Here is a 22795-nt window from a genome sequence, read left to right as displayed (position 1 = left end):
TAAATTTCCTTGGCCTTACACTTTTTGTTTTGATTCTAGCAAATTATCTTGCCTGAGAGCCTTGGAACTACAGAACTTCACCATGAACTGTTCCAGTAAAAGAAAGGAACTGTGTGAATTCAAGTGCAAAGGGCCATTTATAAGACACATTTTGAGTAAAGTTGGAGATTGAAAACATTTACAGGAATAAAATGCTGTTGTGGATTTGGTCATTATGAACATGCACTTGAAGGCTTTCTGTAAAAAAAAAAAGATCCTTTAAGACAGCTGGACATTAAATTTTAGTGTATTGCCTATCGGAATGTAGACTTTAGTTCCCAAAAACTCCTTATACTAACTGATGATCATGGATGACAATATCCATTCCAAATTATGCATTGTAACTTTGGAAAATATATTATTTCTTTAGAAGATACAGGGTCTTACTGTTTTCTCCTTTGTGCATAAAGGTAAATAAAGTGATGACTCTTATGGAGGAGAAATTTATTTTTGACAAGTATAGGAATGTGGAAAACAAACTACTGACTCATTTTCTGTCTTAAAGATTAAGTCCTTTACAGAAGAAGTCTGTTAAAACAGCAACAGCAACAACAAACTCAGGATTGTGGATACTGGGAGACCCAGGTTCTACTCCTTACCCAGCTTTTATTTGAGTTGTAGTTTTTAGTCTAATGAGTCAATGTAGCCCTTTGGGTCTGAGACAGTTTCCTTTTCTTTAATAGTCTTTGAATTTATAGTTCATGTCTCAACCGTGTTTATGTTGTTTTGAGTAAAAGAAATCCAATTCTGATTAATTAACCTGTACAGCCAAGGAGATATTTCTTATGACTGAATGTCAGTATATTCGAGACTTTTCTTTATTGAGTGAAAAACAATGTTAGTATCTATCTTAAAACTTCCTTTGTTAATCTTTCAGAACACTTTTATGGGTGCATTTTGTCTGATTAAAGGTGTGAGTGGCAGGGCTGTTATTCTTATCCTCAGCAACCTGAGACAACTGATTTGTGTTGTTGACTTTGGAATCAACCAGATGAATTATGTGGGTCCTGTGTTCCTTAGACATCAATCACCTCTCTATGAAAAAACTGGAGACACTGGCTTAAAAATTGGATATTTGAAATCCTGTTGTGAAGGAGCCTCATTATTTCCTTTTTTATATCAAACTGTTAACTCTTGTCTGTTATCTCTGTGGGAACAGAGACCCATTTTCACCAAAGTGTGCCCTAAAACTGGTGCCATACTGAGTCTTCAAAGCATAGTTATTGAATGAATAATTGAATGAATAACAATGAAAGAATGAATTATTGGTTTATAGCATGGAGAATGATTTAAGCCATGGGCAGTTTTGCAACTGGAAATATCAAGAACTAGAAGGAAAAAACATACCAATATGACACGGATTCAATTTATTTCAAAGACAGGATCTCAGTTATAAGCAAAGGGAAAAGACAGTCAACTTACTGGACAGGGACAGAGCAAGAGCAGTTCCAGGAAACACTGGCTGAATCATTGTCCTAGAGATACTTAATTTTACCTGATTTGTGCAGAATACTTGAGATTCATTTGATAACAGAAATCTCTCTCTCTCTCTCTCTCTCTCTCTCTCTCTCTCTCTCTCTCTCTACCCCTCTCTCTTTTTCTCTGGTTATTTTCTCTTTTGTGGCCAAAATTTTCATTTGTATTTTCATATACTCTGACATGTTTATACTTGCAGTTTTTTTCTTTTTTGAGATGGAGATTTGCTGTTGTTGCCCAGGCTAGAGTGCTAGTGGTACAATCTTGGGTCACTGCAACTTCCATCCCCTGGGTTTAAGCAATTCTCCTGCCCCAGCCTCTTGAGGAGCTGGGATTACAGGTGCCTGCCACCGAGCCTGGCTAATTTTTGTATTTTCAGTAGAGATGGGGTTTCACCATGTTGGCCAAGCTGGTCTCGAACTCCTGACCTCAGGTGATCCACCTGCCTTGGCATCCCAAAGTGCTGGGATTACAGACATGAGCCACAGCACCCAGCTATACTTGCAGATTTATATTTGTGTTTTTTTTTCCTTATTTTTCATTTTCATACAGATGGTTTTCATGAACTTCAGTTATTTTCATTACATCTAAACAAATTACATCTGAACTAGTTTTTCCAACCTAATTCACCTCTTGGAGAATTTATCAAATTATCTTTGAATGCTTTATGTGTCTTGGTTTCTCTTTCATACCTGGCTGGTGGCTGGAACATGGAAGGGAGTCAATAACCCCTTGTAGCATTAGCACATTTCAGGATTTGGGTTGGTCCTAGTTTCAAAAGAGCTTTTAGTGCTAACATGTATTTCAAAGCCATTCATTTAAAGTGTTCTTTGAAAAATGTTTTGTAAATTGTTTTTATTAGAAAATTAGAAAGATGAATATACAATATTCTATTCATTCTATTCAGTTTTTTAAACAATTCAGTGCTGCTAAGCTTCAGAAGCCTAAAAGATTTCTTTTAGCTATATTGATTTTATTATGATTCAGGTGATTTTACTGCTATTTATATTACTTTTCTTATTATATTTGTATGAGAAAGTAGAGAAAATTACTTTGATTTCATGGTTATGAGTATTAAATTTTTTTGGTAAGACTTCACCAAGTTTTTACTTTTTTAATGTTAAATTTAAGATTCCCTATCTGAACACATTTTCATAAGTATTATTGCTGATTGCAGTGTATTTTTATGGCTATTTAAAAGCATGGTTTATTAAACCTGTGTGTTTTTACTGAAATTCTGCAGCAAATGAAAGACTTCATGTGTCTTTAAATGTTTTTATTCTGCAAAACTTTAAACATGTCCAGAGTAGAAAGGATAATAATCAATACAAATTCATCATCCAGACTGAGAAATTGTGCAGGCAGGTTTTTCTATCTTTAAAATTCTATCCCTGTATTTGCTTTACCTAAATATTTTAAAGCTTATTCTAGAAATCCTGTCATTTACTTCTACATACAGCTTTAAAGAATACAGGCATACTGTTGCATAGTCACAATGTCATTATCACCCCAAATAAATTAACAGTAATTTTTTGGTAGCATCTAATACCATGCCTTCATCAAAGCTTCCTAGATTCCTCCAAAAATGCCTCTTTACAGTTCATTGGTGTCAGGGTGCCTACCAGGGAACTTGTTATGACAGCAGAACTGAAGGAAGGTTGGCATGATCTGAGCACAGAGAACAAAGGGAGTAGTAAGACTGAAAAAAAAAAAGGCAGGAATCAAGCCATGCATGAAGTTGAAGTTCACAGTAAGGACATTTATCATAAGAACCAACGGAAGCTATGATTTTCAGAGATTATCCTGGCTTTGTTTAAAGAATGAGTTGAAAAGGTGAGGGTAAGTCCAAATTAGTTCCTAATAGTTAAAAGTGAGAGTTGCCTAGGTAGATTTTTTTTTTTTTTTGAAGAGACAGAGTCTCTCTTTGTTGCTCAGGCTGGAATGCAATGGTGTGACCTTGGCTCACTGCAACTTCTACATCCTCGGTTCAAGTAATTCTCCTGCCTCAGCCTCCTGAGTAGCTGGGATTACAGGCATGCACCACTAAGCTCAGCTAATTTTTGTATTTTTTAGTAGAGATGGGGTTTCACCATGTTGAGTAGGCTGGTTTTGAACTCCTGGCCTCAAGTGATCTGCCCTCCTCGGCCTCCCAAAGTGCTGGGATTACCGGCCTGAGCCACCGTGCCTGGTGCTCCTAGGTAGAATTTTTTACCCAGACATTTACCCTTTCTGTTGTTCATCTTTCTTTTGTTTAGATCCACATTCCCATCTACTACAGTTTCCTTTTCTCTGATGAAAGTTTCTTTTCTCTGATAAAAGAACTTCCTTCTACATTTCTTGCAGTACAAGTCTGATGTCATAAACTCTCTCAGATTTTCTTGATCTTAGAGTTTTTATCTCACCTTCATTTTTGAAGACATTTTCATTGCTTATAGAGCTCTAGGTTTATCTTTTAAAAAAGGCACTTTAGAGATGTCATTCCATTATCTTCTGATGTGCATGTGTTTTTATGAGTTACCTATTGTCATTTTTATCTTTATTCTCCAATTTTTAACCCTGGATGCTTCAAACAGTTTTTCTTTAGCACTAGTTTTAAGTAATTTATGATGAACCTTTGTGCTGCTTTGTTTCTTTTCCTTTAGATTTATCAGGCTTCTTAGATCTGTGAATTCTGGTTTTCATAAAATTTAGAAATAAAATGTGATCACTATTTATTCATTTTTTTCCCCTGCTCTTCACCCCTTTTCTGGAACTCCAATCGTCTGCTAGACTGTTTAGTTTTACAGCTCACAAAGCATTTTATTTTTTAGCTTTTTTCTCTCCATGTTTCATTTTGGATTTGTTTTTTGCCTTACCTTGAAGTTCACTGGTTTTTCTTTTGCAATGTTTAATCTGCGATTAATTCCCTCTGATATATTTTTTTATTTAAGTCGCTGTGTTTTTCATCTCTAGAAGTTTCATTTGGGCCTTTCAGTACCTTTCATTTATCTTTTTGTCATTTTTTTTTACATTGTTGACATATTTATAAGATTTATAATAGCTATTTTAAAGTCCATGGTAATTCCATCCTCTGTGCTATTTCTGGACCTATTTCCAATAATTGATTTCTACCTGAGGTTTGGGTTACATTTTCCTGCTCCCTTACATGCCTGGAAATTTTGATGAGATGCTAGATATTGTGAATTTTACAATGTTGGGTTGTAGGTCTTGTCATTTTTTTTTTTTTTAAAGAATGTTGGATTTCTTTCTGGTGTTCAGTGAAGTCACTTTCAGATAAGTTTGATCTTTTAAAGGCTTACTTTTAAGCTTTGTTACAAAGAAGCTTCAGAGAAACCTCTATTCTAGGATTAATTTAGCCCAATGTCTAAGGCATAATCCTTCTTAGACCTCTATCCAGTGCCCCATGTACTACACTTTGGTGAGACCACAAATCATTCTTATCCTGTGTGAGTTCTACAGTTGTTCTGCTAACTGCTTTCTGGTGCCTCTCCTGCAACCTCAGGAGTTTTCTTCCCATGTGTGAACTGATCTGTACTTAACCAAAGACTTGAAGAAACTCCTCTTCAGATATCCAGAGTTGTCAGAGTTCTTGTTTTTCTGTTCTTCCTCGTCTGTCATTCTCTGTTCTGAAAATTCTTGCCACGGTGGCCTGGCTATATTCTGACTCTGTGTCCTTAAACTAATGAGAAAGTAGGTCTCTGTTTGGGTTCCTCTCCCTGAGCCGTGACCTTGGCCTCCAGACAATGTCCCAGCCTTGGGCACTGTGGGCTTCACTTCCCTCAGTCATCACAATCCTGGCCTTCCTGTTGTCCAATGTCCAGAACATTGTTTTATGTATTTTTTTCTGATTTATTTAGGGCTGGAAGGCAATTGCTGTCACAATGTATCTTTCAAGTTAGAAACAGAATATACTGTATGCCTATGTCTATGAATAAGGCAGACTCTTTTTCCTTGAGGAATTAAAAGCTGGGAGACAAATTTCTATTGTTGAAAAAAATCTGTATTTGTTGTAATCAGTACCTTCTGGAAAGTAATTTGGGATAAATTGCATTTGTATTTGACTTGTGATTATTTGTTTAAAATTGATTGATGATGTGGAGAATCCTAGATTCAGGTGCCACAACAATGGTGGAACATGATGAGATTGCCCTGTTGTTGAAAGTAATATGGAGGCTGATGGAGAGCAGTTTTGTATTAAGGCTGCTGGGTGATGTGCAGGGGAGGTAAACTTGGCTCTGCACGCATGGACCACGGGACTCAGTCTGCCTAATTATTGATTCAGACCCTCCACCTCTTTTGTTTGTTTGTTTCTGCTTTAGGTTCTTTTTCTCTTTTTCCCTACTCTCTGCTTCCCTCTCTCGTCTTGTGGTTTATGCAGCAGTAAGTCCTGCTTGTTGTCTGTTCCTTTTATTGGTTGATGAAGAAGGTTTGGGTCTTCAGATTTTAGTTGATAAACTTGTAATTATTAGCTATGAAACTGTAATTGAAGCAATGAAATACATTAAAAGAGCATTGAGACTAACCACAAAATCAGGATTCATTCACTGAAGAAATAATTATTGAGTATCCTTGGTGTATCTGGCCACATTGTAGGTGCTGAGGTACCACAGAGAACTGATAAATAAAATGGCTACTATTAAGGATCCTACATTCTAGTGTAGGGTGAGACTTTCTAAAGAAGTAAGCAAATAAGCTGAGGGCGGTGGCTCACGCCTGTAATCCCAGCACTTTGGGAGGCGAGGCAGGTGGATCACAAGGTCAAGAGATCGAGACCATCCTGGCCAACATGGTGAAACCCTGTCTCTACTAAAAAAAAAACTACAAAAATTAGCTGGGTGAGTTAGCTGGGTGTGGTGGTGCATGCCTGTAGTCCCAGCTACTCAGGAGGCTGAGGCAGGAGAATCGCTGCAACCCGGGAGGCGGAGATTGCAGTGAGCCAAGATTGTGCCATTGCACTCTAGCCTGGCAACAGAATGAGACTTTGTCTCAAAAAAAAAAAAATAAATAAATAAAAATAAAAGACGCAAGCAAATAAATACATAGTATTATCTTGGATCAGTACTATAAAGGAAGTAAGAATAGGATAGACAGTGACTATCATCACAGTGACCAATTCAGATTGGGTGGTTTGGGAATTAAAAATTAGTCTAAGACATATTTTGAATCGGGATCACTCACAAAGTAATTAAAATTATAATTTGTTTTTGTCAGCTGCTATTTTTAAAAAATTGTATTTTGTGATCGTAATCCTTCCTTGATTCTGGATAAAATCTTGGGCATGTTGAATCACTTTTCTGCTCTCTATTAGGTAAAGTCACAAACATAATCTCACTTCTGTAACTAGAATATTTACTCCTAACTATTAAACTGGCCTTAAGTAGTCCTTCAAACCCATTCTCAAATATTTATTTTTCTCTTTCTGCATGCCAGGCCTTTGAAGAAGTGACATAGTGGCACTGGCGGTTAGCCATTGGTCTCTTTCTAAAGAAAAATGAATAAAGATTCATCTTCCTCTGCATACATAGTTACTGTTTTGCTCTTAGCCAGGGTCAGGGAGTAATAAGAATGGATAAAGATATGGGGCAGGTCCTACTGGGCTGCCTGGCTTTTTGTTTGTTGGTTCTAATAGATCCTTAAAACTCACCATATGTACAGTGAAATACAATTCAGCCTTAAATAAAAAAGAAAATCCTGCCGTATATGATGACGTGGACGAATCTAGAAGACATTATGCTGAGCAAAATAAAAAAGTGATAGAAAGACAAATACTGCATGATTCCATTTATATGTGATATCAAAAATAGTAAAGTTTATAGAATTAAAGAGGATAATGGTGGTTTCCAGCATCAGTGGATATAGAGTTTCAGTTAGGCAAGATAAATAAGCTGTAGAGATCTATACAATATTGTACCTAGAGTCAACAATAATATGTTGTACACTTAAACATTTATTTAGAAGGTAGATGTCACAGTAAGTGTCCTTACTGCAATAAACATAGAAGAAATAAAAAGTTGGCCATCTCCCGTACGCTGTTATGGCCCTTCACAGCCTCCTCGCTGAGCTCTTCTGACTCCAACCCTGAGTGATGCACACTTAAACCTTTGGCTGAAGCTCTCTGCCCCTCATATGCTGACTCTGTCTGCTGCATGCCCTGCTTTAGTCCATGGATATCTTTTACACAGTAAACTCTGAGAAAGTGAGGTAAAGCTAACTCAATAGATCAGTTCTGGCTTTGCTATCAAAGGACTTACTATAGTTTTAGGTCTCCCAAATAGGAATCAACCCCTGTCCACTATGTACCTATCTAGGGGTTGCGTATGAAAATCTCTCAGTGGACCTGAGGCTAATGGTAAACGGGTATGTCTCCATTTCCCAGTAGGGATGAATGGGGTTCACAGCACAACTTTCTCCAAAGAGAATCTCCTCACAAACTTTTTTTTTTTTTCAAAATCTTCTTTTGATTATTTTATATTTTTAAAGTGGGTAAAATGTTTAAGAGTTGTGCAACTATTTCTCAAGGCTTCTGAAAATATTGGCATTTTTCATTTGACATGTTACTTTGAATTTCATACTTTCATCCTGTTGTCTTAGTCAAAACCCTAATCATCATCTTGGTATAATAGGTAATGGTCATTGAGTGCTCACAATGACTCATTGTTTTGTGTCCATTAACTCATATAATTCTAAGAATTGTTAATACCACTAAATACTCTTAATACTCTGATTTCATAGATGAGGGAAGTGAGGCTCAAGGTAAATGACTTGTCCAGGAATGCTCAGCTGAGAAATGGCAAGGTTAGCATTCAAACCCAGGGAGGCTGGCTGCATGGTCCCTGGTGTACATGATTTCTCAAGCTGGGAATTCCTATTCACCTCACTCCCATTGAGCCAAGACCAGCATGGCCAGTAAAATGGCAGCAATGCAATCATCAGGGGACAGAATGTTCTAGGTAGCAAGCTAGTATTGCTTTTCCTCCTGCGGTTCTGTAGCTGATTCCCTTTTTGTTTCTACCTTTATTGGTGCTTGATCCTCTCAGCTGATATTTCTGGTCTTCCTGGAGTAGCCCTTCAACTACTGTCATTTGTTACTTACTGCAACCGTCTGTATTAAAAGCCTTAGACAACCTTTGGGTGATAAAATCAATCTCCAGATGACTTATTACAGCTTTCTCCTAAAGGAAGGAAAAGAAGTCAACAAATTTAGATTTGTTGAACTCTGACAATTCGTTGTAGAGAAAGTATGCCTGTATATTTCACATTGGTTTTGTTTTTCATACTTAATCTAGCTTACAATTGTATTTTAAAATAAATAAATTTATTTTTATTTAAAAAGGAAGCAAGGATCCTAATATGTGGGGTCTGTGACACCTAAATAAGCCAAATTATTCACCAGTGATTCTCAAATGGGGTCTGTAGGGGACATCCAGAAATGTCCAAGGGCTTTTGGATGTTACTATGTCTGAAAGAAATACTAGCATTTAATTAGGGGGGGCAGGGATGCTTAATGTCCTGAAACATACAGTCCCACACAATAAAAAATTATTCTACCTCATTGGTCTCTTGGAGAATATCATCATAGAGGCAGCTGAGGACAAAGGCCAAGGTGGGCTCTTTAACCTGTACGGGACTAGTGCTTTATTTCCTTGCCTTATCAGTAATAAAACACCAATCATCTATCTATTTGGAAACAACTGATATCTTGGCAGCTGGAGTAAATAAATGACTTGCTTTTAAAAATAGCCAAATCTTTCTTTCCATGTCAGTTGGAAGTGAATTGTGCATATTCACATACAATCATGGTTTTGTCAAAGGAGATCTCAGGAGTGGAGGTGAAGTGTGCTGTTCCTAATACTGTGGGTCTGGGATGCCCACAGAATGAACTTATGGAAACCATCTGACTCTGCTTCCTCAGTCTCCCCTGGTGTTTGCAGCATGATGAAGAGCTAAACACAAGTAGTTTTTAGGACAGTTTTGGACCAGAACCCTTCCATTTGCCCTCAGCGACACCACATTTCTGGTAAACAAGGAAGAACTAGCTTTTTATTTTAAATTTGGGCTGTCTCAGGTGAGTTAAAAGATAATTGTATTGACTTGGGTTTGCAAGGATAAAAGGCTTATTTTTTTTTCTGCCTGTCTCTGATATTAAATATGGTTCTAGAAAAAAAAATATTAGTTTATGACTTAAGGTTTATCACACCATCTTGTATATATTGGCAGAAACTTAATAACTTTATATTTAATCTCACTAATATTCTTCCCTTCTGTCTTCCAAAGTGGCACTGGAGCTTCATTGAATAGATAATGGCTTGTCACCTTTGATGTCCACTTAATCTGAGGAAAAGGTTCTCTGATAATGTTTGAAAGTCCAGTAAATATAACTTTAGTCAGCATTTTATCACTGAAACTCACTACAAACTAATGTTTACCCATTTTTATAACTTAAAAAACAGCATCTCCTCATCTCCATAGTGCCAAGTATTATCTCTGTTTAAATTCTAATCATCTTAGAACATCTTTTTCTTTCTGTGTCTATTTCTTGTCATGCTAAGTAATTATTGTATAGTACTCTTATTTTCACATGTAAATCATCTTCTTTTAGCTCTGATGAATTTTAATTACCTCCTAAAACTTCACCTTGGCTTGAGTTTCTCAAAGAGATCAATAAAAAATAACTTGAATTCTTTATATAATTGACAATGCCTCATTTCTCTTAGAGATGATTTGACTTGACATTAGACCTAAGTCCTATCTATTTGACATGCACAAGATAAATGAAAATCATTTAGCCTGTATTATTCTCAAAGCCATTTAATTGTTGTTGTGTTAAAAAAAAACCAGGATGAAGGATCTGTGGTAAAAATAAAGATGAAATATTTTGGCTCTTGCAGATATGACTCTGCCCATGCTGCTCTTGAAGTAGTATCATAAGGGGAGTGAGTATTGGCTTGAACTATTTGGGAACTTTAAACAGGACCTCTTTAGATCTTTTAATTTAGTAACTTCCCTATGTCATATGTTCTCAAAAAGCAGGTTTAAAGTGTTTGTTAATAGTTCACTGTAGAGCTACAAATAAATTTATCTCTTTAATGTTAAAAACTTATTCATTCATTCAATTAATGTTTGTTGGATGTCTACTTTGCATCAGGCACTGTTCTGGGTGCTGAAGATACTTCAGTGACCAAGGACAAATCTCTGCCTGCACAGAGCTCACAGCACAGTTTCTTCACATTTCAGTTGCTTCTCTCTCTATATATCTTTTGCCATTATAAATAATGCTGAACAGACATAATCCTTGTATAGCAATGTTTGACTCTATCTCTGATTATTTCTTTGGGCTCTAATTATTTCAATAATATTTTTAACTCTTATTCAACTTTTACTATGAATACTTGAAAATAGAAAAAAGTTAAATGAATAACATTAAATACATATATGCTTATATACAAACACATACGTGTGTATGTATAAATGCACATACATTTGAAAGGAAATTGCTAATTCATGCACTTCATCTCAAAATACTTCAACATGTTATCTTCTAAAAAGGGAAGGTTTTCTCTATATAACCACAATACCATTATCACCTAAAACAATTAACAATCATGAAATATGAATTAACCTCTTGTCCATATTTATTCTTTCCCAATTTCTCCAAAGTTTCTTTTATAGCTTAAACACCAATAATATCCAAACAAGATGATGTGTTGCAATTTGTTATGTTTATTTAGTTTTTCTTTCTCTCTCCCCTCCTTTTCCCCTGTCTCTTTCCCCCATCTCTCTGCTTACCCTTCTTTAAAATAGTTGTAGATTCACATGCACTTGGGTGATACAGTAAAGAAAGATCTTTGCCCAGTTTCCCCCAATTGGAATATTTTGCAAAACCATAGTATAATATCACAACTGAGTTGTTCGCATTGATATAATCCAGCTTGTAAAATAATTGTTTAATTAAATTGGCTCAGGTTTTTATATGTGTGTGTATATTAAGTTGTATATAATTTTTATCATCTGTGTAGGTTTGTATTTCCACTACTACAGTCAAGATAATGAATAGTCCCAGCACCGTAGGATCTCGTGTTAATCTTTAATAACCACAACCACATCCATATTGTTTCCTACCCTCACCCCATGCCAGATCCCTGGCAATCACTGTCCATCATTTCTGAAATTTTGTCATCTCAAAAATGGTATACAGTGAAACCATCCAGAATGTCATCTTTTGGGATTTTTTTTTTAACTCAGCGTAATTTCCTGGAGAGTCATCCAAATGGTTATATTAATTGATAATTTGTTCCTTTTTATTGCTGAATTGTATTCCATGGTATGTATGTACTACAATTTGTTTAACCATTCACTTGGTGAATAAACATCTGGACTAATTACAGTTTTTGGTTTTCAAAAAAAAAGCTGCTATGAATATTTATGTTCAAGCTTTTGTTTGAACATACATTTTCATTTCTTTGGGATCAATGCCCAAGAGTGTAATTGTTAGGTTTTATGAAAGGTGCATGTTTAGTTTTTTTCAGAAATTGCTAAACTCTTTTCCAAAGTGGCTATATTCCTGCCAGTCATGTGTGAGTGACCCAGTTTCTCTGTGTAATCATCAACATTTGGTATTTTTAACTAATATTTTAGCTGTTTTGATAGGTATGTAGGTGATCTGGCTTGGATTTGTGTCTCTACCCAAATCTCATTTCAAATTGTAATCCCCAATGTTGGAGGAGGGGCCTGATTGGGGAAAGATTTTCCCCTTGCTGTTCTTGTGATACTGAGTGAGTTCTGATGAGGACTGGTTGTTTAAAAGTGTGTAGCACCTCCCTCCTCTCTCTCTTCCTCCTGCTCCTGCCATGGAAGATGAGCCTGCTTCCCCTTTGCCTTCTGCCATGATTGTAAGTTTCCTGAGGCCTCCCCAGCCATGCTTCATGTACAGCCTCTGGAACCATGAGACAATTAAGCCTCTTTTCTTTGTAAATTACTCAGTCTCAAGTGTTTCTTTATAGCAGTGTGAGAATGGACTAATATAGTAGTAATAGTTCATTGTGGTCTTAATTTGCCTTTTCCTGATGGCTCGTGATGTTAAGCATCCTTTTGTATGCTTATTTACCATCTGAATATTCTCTTCAGTAAAATGTCTTTGTGTTTTTTGCCTATTTTCTTTTTTAAAAAATATGTATTTATTGTGTTTTAGGTTTGGGGGTACATGTGAAGAACATGCAAGATTGTTGCATAGGTACACACATGGCAATGTGGTTTGCTGCCTCCATCCCCCCATCACCTATATCTGGCATTTCTCCCCATGTTATCCCTCCCCAACTCCCCACCCCCTACTGTCCCTCCCCTAGTTACCCCCACAGACCCCAGTGTGTGATGCTTCCTCCCTGTATCCATGTGTTCTCATTGTTCAACACCCGCCTATGAGTGAGAACATGCAGTGTTTGATTTTCTGTTCTTGTGTCAATTTGCCGAGAATGATGGTTTCCAGTTTCATCCACGTCCCTACAAAGGACACGAACTCATTGTTTTTTATGGCTGCATAGTATTCCATGGTGTATATGTGCCACATTTGCCTATTTTCTATAGATTTTTTTTTACTGGTAAATTATATATTCTAGATACTAGTCCTTTGTCACATACATGATTTTCAAATATATTCTACCACCCTGTCACTTTTTTTTTTTATCTTCTTTACCTGAGATTTCACAAATAAAAATTTTTATATTTTAATGAAGTCCAACTTGTTAAGTTTTCATGTTACACTTTTGGTGTTAAGCCTAAGAACACTTCAGTTAGGCTTAACTCTCAAATGTTTTCTGCTTTTTTTTCCTAAAAGTTTTATAGTTTTTACTTTTAAGTTAATGATCCATTCTAAATTACTCTCTGTGTAAGGTTAAAAGTTTAGGTCAAGGTTAATTTTTTTTTTTTTTGTTACTTTTGTTTGTTTTTTGGCCTATTTTCAATTGCTCAAGCCCCATTTGTTGAAAAGACTATCCTTCTTTCATTGAATTGCTTTTGCCCTTTTATTAAAAATGTATTAGGCCTATTTCCATGGGTCTATTTTTACTTTTTCTGTTCTGATCCATTGGTTTATGTGTCTATCTCTCTACCAATATTACATAATCTTCATTACTATAGCTATGTAATATGTCTTCAAATTAAGTAGAGTGATTTCTCTCATTTTATTCTTTTTTGTTAAGTCTATTTTTAGCTATTCTGGGACCTGTACCTTTCCATATGAGTTTTAGAATAAGCTTTATGCCTTTCCATATGAATTTTAAAATAAGCTTATGTGTGTCTACAAAACACCTTGCTGGAATTTTAATAGAAACTGCATTAAAGCAATTTGGGAGGAGTTGACATTATTACTATGTTGAGTGTTCCAATCCATGAGCATGGCATGTCTCTTCATTAATTCAGATTTTCTTAAATTTCTTTCATTAGTATTTTGTAATTTTCAGCATTCAGATCGTTTTCTTGTTAAGTAAATATCTAAGTATTTTCTTTGGAATAATTGTGAATGACATTATGCTTTAAATTTCAGTTTCTACATATTTATTGTTAACATACAGAAATGTGATTGATTTTTTTGTGTTGATTTTGTATCCTGTGGTCCTTGCTGAACTCACTTATTCTAAGATTTTTTTATAGATTCCTTAGAATAATATGTAATCATGTTATTTACAAATAGAGATAATTTTATTTCTTCCTTTGCAATCTATAAAGTTTTTGCAGCATCATTTAATCTAGTCTTATTTATTACTCTTTCCTCCTAATATTGATTGCTTTTGAAAATAGTGCAATCGTCTTGTAGAACATGCCACCTGGGTTTCTCTATTGTTTCCCTGCAGTATCATTTAGCTTGGTCCTTCTATTCCATTTTTCTTTTGAAGAGGACCATTACATCTAGAGGCTTGAGTGGATTTAGGTTAAATATTTTTGGGAAGAATATTTCTTAAGTGATACTGTGTACCTCATGCTGTATGACAATAGGAGACTTTATAACATCAAGTTGTCTCATTATCAGTGAAGCTAAGTCTGATCACTTGGTTAATGTGTAGACTGCCAGATCTTTCCTGTGTCAAGATGCGTGATTGTTTTAGCAATTTCTGGCGTAGTTCTTTGGCACTGTGAGGATAGCCTATTCCCCAGTGATCCTTTCTTTCTGGTTTAGAATATGCTGATAATCTTTGCCTGAATCAACCATTTTATTAAGCTTTGTAAAATGGTGACTTTTAATTCTTTTATTCCTTCTTAATTTATGAACTGACATTCTTCTGTAGCAGTCTATCTTATCAACTAGAATTGAACTATATTTTTCCCTCAAAAATCAGGGTAAATGCTTTTTTATTATGAATTTTAAGGAGTATGGTATAATCCTCACCTCCATAGTTCAAACTGTTCATTTCTTTTTTCTTTAGTCCTTTCTCATTCCCTTTCTCTTTTCTTTCAGTTTCCTTCCTTCCTTCCTCCCTCTCTCCTTTCCTCCCTCCCTCTTTCTTTTTCTTGCTTTCATTACTGATGTCACATAAGACCTTACATTTTTCAATGCTTTTCAATCAATTATTGCCATTATTCTTTCTGATACTCAAATCTCTGTAACCTGGCCAATGGAAGGTCCTTTAAACTGTCTCTCATGTCCTTTTAACATCAATTCATTATTCTTTGTGAACTTGCTTGCTTTCTGGAGCAAGATGTCCTAGGCTGCCCTATATTTTTTCTGCCTCAAATCTAAAATCAAGAATCTCTGGCTCGTTGGTTGAGAAATTGTATTTTTCCTCTTCTTGATTTTCCCTGCCCTTTGATTTAGATGTTACAGTCTCTAAAAGGAAGAAACCTCCAGGACACTATGCAATGTTTCCAGGGGCCCTATTATTTTTTCTCTTCCTTAAATAGCAAATATGATTAATGCCAAGGTTAGTGTTTCTAATCTTTAGTCCCAGACTGAGGTCTAACCATGTATCTTGTAGAAACTCAGACATACTCAGTAATGTCTGTAGCTTTGACAGAACCGGGCTGCTGGGATGCCACTTACTTATAAAATTTAAGAATATTATGTTAATTAAAAAGGATCAGGCAATCTCAATTGCCTGTGACCTTGGATTCAGATATAGTGTTAGCTTAAACCTGTGGGCTGATTTAAGCTGTACCTCACTTGAATGAGAGGGCCAATATATGCAAGCTTAGTGTGGGCAGCCTGCTGAGGGGGATGGAGAAAAGAGAATACTATATTCACCTGACATTAGACTGTCTTTTGTCCATTTCCCAAGAACTTTTTTTTGATTCCATAAGCATTCATTGAGGGTCAAGTATATATTTCTAGATAGATCCTCACTATACAAAAGCAAAAGCATATTGTCTATATTCATTATGCTCACAATCCATGGGAGAGACAGGTAACCTCTGGGTAACCACAGGTGCCGATAGGAGGCTATGGGAGCACAGAAGAGGGACGTCTGGTTCAGACTGTGTGTGGTGTGGGTGTGAATATGTGCACATGCATGTCAGAAGAGATTTTTAGAGGAACTGGGCCCCGTTTACTCAGGTTTTAGGATTTTAGGGAGTTAGTGTATGGCAGAGAATCCTTTGTTTATTTCTGTGAGTCTTCAGGATACATGTTGGGAGGTCTTTCCATGTCCTCAAAGAGTTGTCTTCCTTCTCTGCATTAGGGAGTGGGTCCAAATATTTCATCTTTCTTTGTGTGCTGTTAAGGCAGACACCATCAGCAGCATCCCTGAACATCACCATCATCCTTGCAGAGATCTGCCAACTTAGTTTATGATTGCTTAAATAGCAGCTCTACCTACAGGCTAGCCTGCTGGCAGCTATGACTCTGGCTGTCGGGGCTACTTGCTTTTCACAATGGGTTTTCTCATGCTTCTTAGTTCCTCACAGCCTGCCCCATTTCACTGCATTTCAGATCAATATGCACAGGCTGGTGACAAATCCCACTGTCATCCACCATCACATCTCCTGGTACATAGTTATTGCTGCAAGCTCTTTAAGATCATCCATCAGTGAATGAGTAGATGTCCAACTCTTTCTGTTTTCTTTCTTTTAGTGTGCCCAGACACAGTATGCTGCCTTTAGTAATGTCTCTCATGCAGAGATTCTCATAAGGGGTAAGGGAGGAAGCATGGAATGGGAAGAGGGGACTGTGGGGCTTGGAAGTTGTCTGCAGGAAATGGATAAACTCCCTTCTGGCTTCCTACCCTGGTCTACACACACACACTGGGAACCCATGTACTAAATCACCCCAATTCCTTCATTGAATCAATCAATTACTCTAATCAATTACTCTAACTCTAATCAATTACTCAATCCAATTACTCTAACATGCAGTATGTTAGAAGTTCCAGCTGGATTAAGATAAATGTTTGTTTTTTTTTATGCTTAAAAATATTTATTTCAATTAAATTCAATGGACATTTCTTGAATGCTTACTGCAAAAAGAGCACTTCCATGTATGGATGGCTAAAAAGATTTGGCTTCTTCCCTAGGAAAACTTCTCATTTAGAGGGAAACAGATACATGATTATACTGCTTAGCAAAACACTGGAATCATTTCAGTTGACTTTGGGAGTAGAGACTTAAGCTATTCCTAGGGAAGTCCTTAGAGTAGAGAAGTGACTCTAACCATTCAGGAGGGAGGGCGGGTCCCCATGTTGCTCTGGGCTCCTGTGGGTGATGTACCATAGAGCCCTAGACCAGCAAGAATAAGGTGTCCCTGCAGGGACCCTGAGGTAATGAGGCCAGAACCAGGTGAGCAAGTAGGATTTTAAGACACAAAAGACAAAGATGGATGTAAGAAAATGTTCCTTGAATGGTTGTTAGAGGTCACTGGTAAACAGAAGATCAGGAATCTGACAGAGATTGACAGACAGACCTTCATGAGAGACTATATGACGAAATGGGCAGGAAACCTTGATATACAGCCAATGTTCTGATACAGTCAGGAGCTTTTGACTTGCTTCAGCTTTCCCACCATCCCAGAGAATGAACAGCTTAGTGTTACAGGCAAAAATAGTGGCATTACTACACCCATGAAGGGTGAACGAGACAACAGGAGCTGACAGTAGAGTCTCATTTTTGTGCTCTGCTGAGTAGCACAGAGAGCAGGCAACTCACACATAAGTGCTTAGCTCAGTAGAAGCCCAAGAAAAATGGCCTCTTGGCGCCATATTATTCTGTCAGGAGAGGAAACAAATCTGCTGCCTGTCATGGCCTACTGTTATGAATCCGTGTAAAAGTCTTGGAGGCGAGTCTCAGCATCATCAAACCTCAATCCAATTACTCTAAAGTATTGGCTAGAGTTTTACCACAAATTGCATATTCCTTAGATTTATAGGCTTTTGAGAACAGAGGTATCGGATATTGAACATTAGAAAAGAATCTTGTCTCAATGAAGATGTGCTGATGCAAGACATTTTTTTCCCCCAAGCTTAACAGAGCCTTTGTCTTCCTCTGAATCATTGAAGTGTCAATAATTCATTTGTTTCTTCTCTAATTTCCTACTTCTATGAGACTCGCTTAGTCCTGGTGAGGGACGTGCACGCCCCAGCCTCTTTGGCTTGTTGGTAAAGGAGATCCTTGCAATTTGGCAGGCATCGGGGAGATTAGAACGCCCCAGTGGGAGGTAAGCTCTCTTTTTCACTGATCCTAGGCCAATGGATATTCGAGAAGAGGGAAGAAAAGGTCTAGCTAAAGTTACTAATGTATTTCAAAGGAAAAATGGGAATGGATGACATGCAGTATGTTATGGGCATATCATTTGAAATCCTTTTCACTTAAAACAGGAAACAGAATTGCATCTAAAGTATCCATTCCTGGTGAAAAGAGTGAGGCAAATCTAGAGCAGCTTTCAGGCAGTGGATGTGTTGGATGTCACTTCAATGTGGTCAAACATCTTATCCTGCTATATTTTATGTTAAACAACAGCATTTTCAAGAAAGCACCATGTATACCTAAATCTGTACTGTAAATGCTTGCCTATTACAGGAAAAAAGGCTTTTTTGTTTGTTTGTTTTGTTTTATTTCTTTTTAATGTGGACTTTCTGTGAGGGCAGAAAATCTATTTACCTGCTCCCCACCTAGTGTGATGACTTTGTCAGATTGTAAGTACACAACCTCAGGTCGACCCATTTGAAATGCACATGGTGCAATTAATTAGCTAATGTTCTGTTTATATAATGTTATTCTCTTCTGTCCCCGATAAATAAAAGAAAAAAAAAAGGGAAAAAATCCTTAAAACAATCATTTTATTCTTGGATGCAACTGTATTCCCCGTATTAAGAAAGCTTTATTTTTCGAAGATGTATTCTGACCAAACTGAAGTGCTTGGGCATTCTCGGCAAAGCTACCTACCTGCAAGGCTAGTCCACAGATGTCACTCTCTGTGAGGGTAGTTTAGTAGCATGGGAGCATTGAGGCCAAGCTGGGGATGAAATGTGTTACCACGCTGGAAGCTCATGTGTATACTTCAGTGAGAAATAAAAATCAAGACATAAAATGGGGAATGAAGTGGATAAGACATTAATAGTTGATGGGCCAGTGTGTTCATTGATATTTTACAATCCAGCACTAGAGAAGACAGAAATTCTGGGGAGTAAGGGAGGAAAAGAGGAGGGAGAGAGCACTGAGGCTCTGTCCTTAACTAGGTGGTCTAGAGGATGGTAATGAGACTCTATGAGCTATTTTTGATGACTTGAAAAATATCAAAGGAGTTATGCATTTATTCACAACAACCATGCACAGACTAATTAAACTGTCAGATTTCTTTGCTTTGGGCTGAGGTTATGTAACTCCATTGTGGTAATATATTTATCTCAATCTATCCAGAGGTCTGATTATTGGCAGCTGTATTTGTTAGATTAATGAAAAGGGAAAATGAATTACTTAATATGCCCATCTTTGCCAGACAGAAATCTTTCAAATCATGAGACCTACAAGAAAAAAATGATAAGAAGCCTTTTGAGGTAAAATAATTGACAATTAGTGTCCTGGAATAGAAAAATCCTATCTGGGGGATCTGTTGAGTTTTTGCTATACCATGGGGCCTAGGGGATGTTCAGTGAATAAAAATCTAATTTTTATTCTAGTTATAAGACAAATATATCTTAGGTTTCCTGAATAGAGACACATCTCAGCAAAACAAATATATGAAAGGTCAGCTTAGTAGTGAGCCTAAGGTAAGTGATATTTGCAATCTCTCAATAAAATTAATTTTACAAGGGAAATTTTTAAAAAGTTTCAGAGGCATACTTCTTACAGTTGGGAATACAAGATAAATGATTACGTAATTGCCTTTGGCTTTAAGGAAAGCAAGGGCTGGGAAATGGGTTCTCATGAGCCCTAGTGGTGCCACCGACCAGGTTCATCGTCTTAGGAGAACAAGGTGTCACTTGGAGAAGTGTCCATTCTTCTTATTCAGGACAGAATCCAGCATCAGAAAATACAGTCAGAATTCAGGAAGAGCCCTTTTGTTTCTTAACTAAACATTTTCAATGTATATTTATGTGCCATAGACTTCTCAAAATATAAATGCCCAGAAGAGGTCACCCCTTAAAATTGGTGGAATGATTAGAAGTTTAAAATGCTTGATGTCAGTTCTCTCTGAATTGATTGTAAAGATAGGCAAAGTCTTCATTGGATACCCCAAAAAGCTCCAGAAGAAGGAAAGGGAAGGAATCCAAAAGAGAAAAGGCGGAAACCTGATGGCCTCACTATTTGCCCAGAGTGCTTCTGTCATTGTTTGAAGGCCTGTGGTAGGTGTCCCTGGGTACAGCTTAGAAAGGCATCTTCCTCAGAAAGCCTCTGCTTCATGCTTTTTGTTTTTCATAGTGAAAAATAAAAAATAAACAGTCAACTTTTTCCAGAGTACCATTTCTCCTGTTGCAAGTTTGACTTCCAATCAGGAGAGCTCCTTGGACATATCCTGGTGGCCACAGTTGACTCAGCAGACTGCCTTACTTTTCAGAAGCTCTGAGCTCTTGGGAGAGTTCTTTGTATGACACTGCCATAGATCACCTAATTACCAAATTCTGCAGTTTTAGAGCCTGGTTCCACTAATGATTTCTAGCTGTTTTATTTTTATTTTTATTTTTGAGATGGAGTTTCACTCTTGTTGCCCAGGCTGGAGTGCAGTGGCACAATTTTGGCTCACTGTAACCTCTGCCTTATATATTCAAGTGATTCTCCTGCCCCAGCCTACTGAGTAGCTGGGATTACAGGTATGTGCCAGCATGCTGGGCTAATTTTGTATTTTTAGTAGAGATGGGGTTTCTCCATGTTGGTCAGGCTGGTCTCAAACTCCCAACCTCAGGTGATCTGCCCGCCTTGGCCTCCCAAAGTACTGGTATTATAGATGTGAGCCACTGCACCAGGCAGCTATTTTTCTTTAAAACGGCCAATTCCCTATTTTATTTAAGTTCAAAACTATTTAAATATTACAGAAGAATCTTTAAAATGTTATGAGGTGATTTTTTTTTTTTTCACTAGGGACAGCTCTATCATCCTTAGATAAGGGAAACCTGTCATCTCTAAGATAATTCTGACATCCCTTAACTGCATTTCGGAGTTTCAGGAAGGTGTGATTTACTATATCACAAAAGCGTATATTGGACACAGTGCCATTCAATTATAAGGAGAAAACATAGATTAAGCCTTAAGCAAAAGCCATCAGTCAAGGGAAGAGGTTTTTGGGAAAAAAAGAGATTTAATGAGAACTTGTGTGTGAGAAACAGAGAGAGGAGAGTATAATAAAACAACTTTTCATTTTTTCTTTTTGCCGCCGGTAGAAATTGAGAAAAGAAACAGATTTTAGATTTTATAAAAACTTTACTCTTCATTTTTTCACCACACCCCCTGCCAAGAAAAAAATATATATCAGATCTGTTTTAAGAGAAACTTTAATTAAGCTTGCTCCAAGTTTCTTCATTCTGTTTTCTTTTAGTGGGATTTTGGGGAGCACAGTTAGTATTATATATTCTTTTTGTTGTCTCACTATGCCTAAAAGATTTCACTGTCTGTCCAGGTCCCTTTTTAAGCTGAAGGCTGGTTGTCTTGCTGCAGGGATCAGGACCTGTGTGCTATGGTGACAATACTAAGTAACCTCTGCCCACACCCTTAGCCTGACTCACTTCCAACAATAGTAACTGTCAACCACAGTTCAATCATTTTTGCTTTAGTTTTTAAAATTCTGTTTTCAATTCAGTGTTTATTTCTTAAGAAAAAGTAAAAAATGTGGGGTTATTACAAGGATCCCAAATTGAAAACCAGAATTTAATTTTAGCACCTCATCTTTATGCACCTGTGATGTCTTCAGCATTATTTCAGGGGTTCAAAGTGTCATTACTATTATTAGCATGTAAATAATCTAAGGGAGGAATTTAAAAACACATTTTCAAATATTTTATATGTCTTTCTGCACATGGGCCATTTAACAGCCAATTACTCAAAATTCAAGCTTCCCAGGGAGTAAAACATCAGGGTTAAATAATTGTTTTGCTATGTTTGGATGGGGAAGAGGAAGAATTTAACAAGTTGGAGGATAAGAAAGTTGATTTTCCAAAGTGTTAAAATAATTTTTCATCATTATCATCTCTTATTAAAAATGTAACAAAAGGGAAGAAAGTTTAAGAAAGAATGAAAATGGTGAATAATGAGCTGGACAATGATGCTGTGGAAAAACCAGAAATCTTGCTTTTAGGATAACTACCATCTAGGAAGAGTTTTAGTCCCATAAAACTGAACACGTTTTCTATCAGCAAAGGACAGATTAAGATGAAAAAGGTTTACACTAAGGCACAAGAGATTACAGTTTGATCTAATGAAGATCTTCGGGACAAAAAGGGATCAGACTGAAATGGGATATAGAGAGAAATTGCTTGTTTTCTTTCCTTAGCGACCTTAAAGAAGAAAAGAGACAATTATTTGTTCTGAGTTGTTTGCCTACATAAGCCAGGGACATGAACTGATGATTTTTGCAAGTCTCCTGATACTTAGTAAGCTCTATTCGTTGATAGTTCATTTAATATTGTTTTCCTCTGAGACCTGTTATTATGCAATGGAAATTAATGTCTCCTATCTTGGTTAGCAGCATTACTGTCCCTAAAGTCCTTCCTTTGATAAATCTCAAAGTTAACCATTCACTTCTTCTCCTTTAACCCATCTGTGTCTGCTGCTCAACTGATCCACTACAAATGGCTACAACATTTAAAATGCTGGGCAAGTGGCATGGACTATGCTAGGTGTTGCTTTACACAGCTAAATTCTAATCCTCACAACA

The 22795-nt window shown here is 36.8% G+C and overlaps 1 long non-coding RNA gene across 4 annotated transcripts in view; it reads left to right on the top strand.

Annotated features, from left to right (window-relative positions):
• The window catches only part of LOC104652037 (uncharacterized), a 221403-nt gene that overhangs the window by 155577 nt on the left and 43031 nt on the right, over positions 1-22795 (top strand). The window lies entirely within an intron of this gene.

Source organism: Saimiri boliviensis, chromosome 10 (genome assembly GCF_048565385.1).
Source record: "Saimiri boliviensis isolate mSaiBol1 chromosome 10, mSaiBol1.pri, whole genome shotgun sequence".
NCBI classification, from domain to species: domain Eukaryota; kingdom Metazoa; phylum Chordata; class Mammalia; order Primates; family Cebidae; genus Saimiri; species Saimiri boliviensis.
Note: the sequence above shows the minus strand (reverse complement) of the source record. Positions and strands in the feature narration are given on the sequence as shown.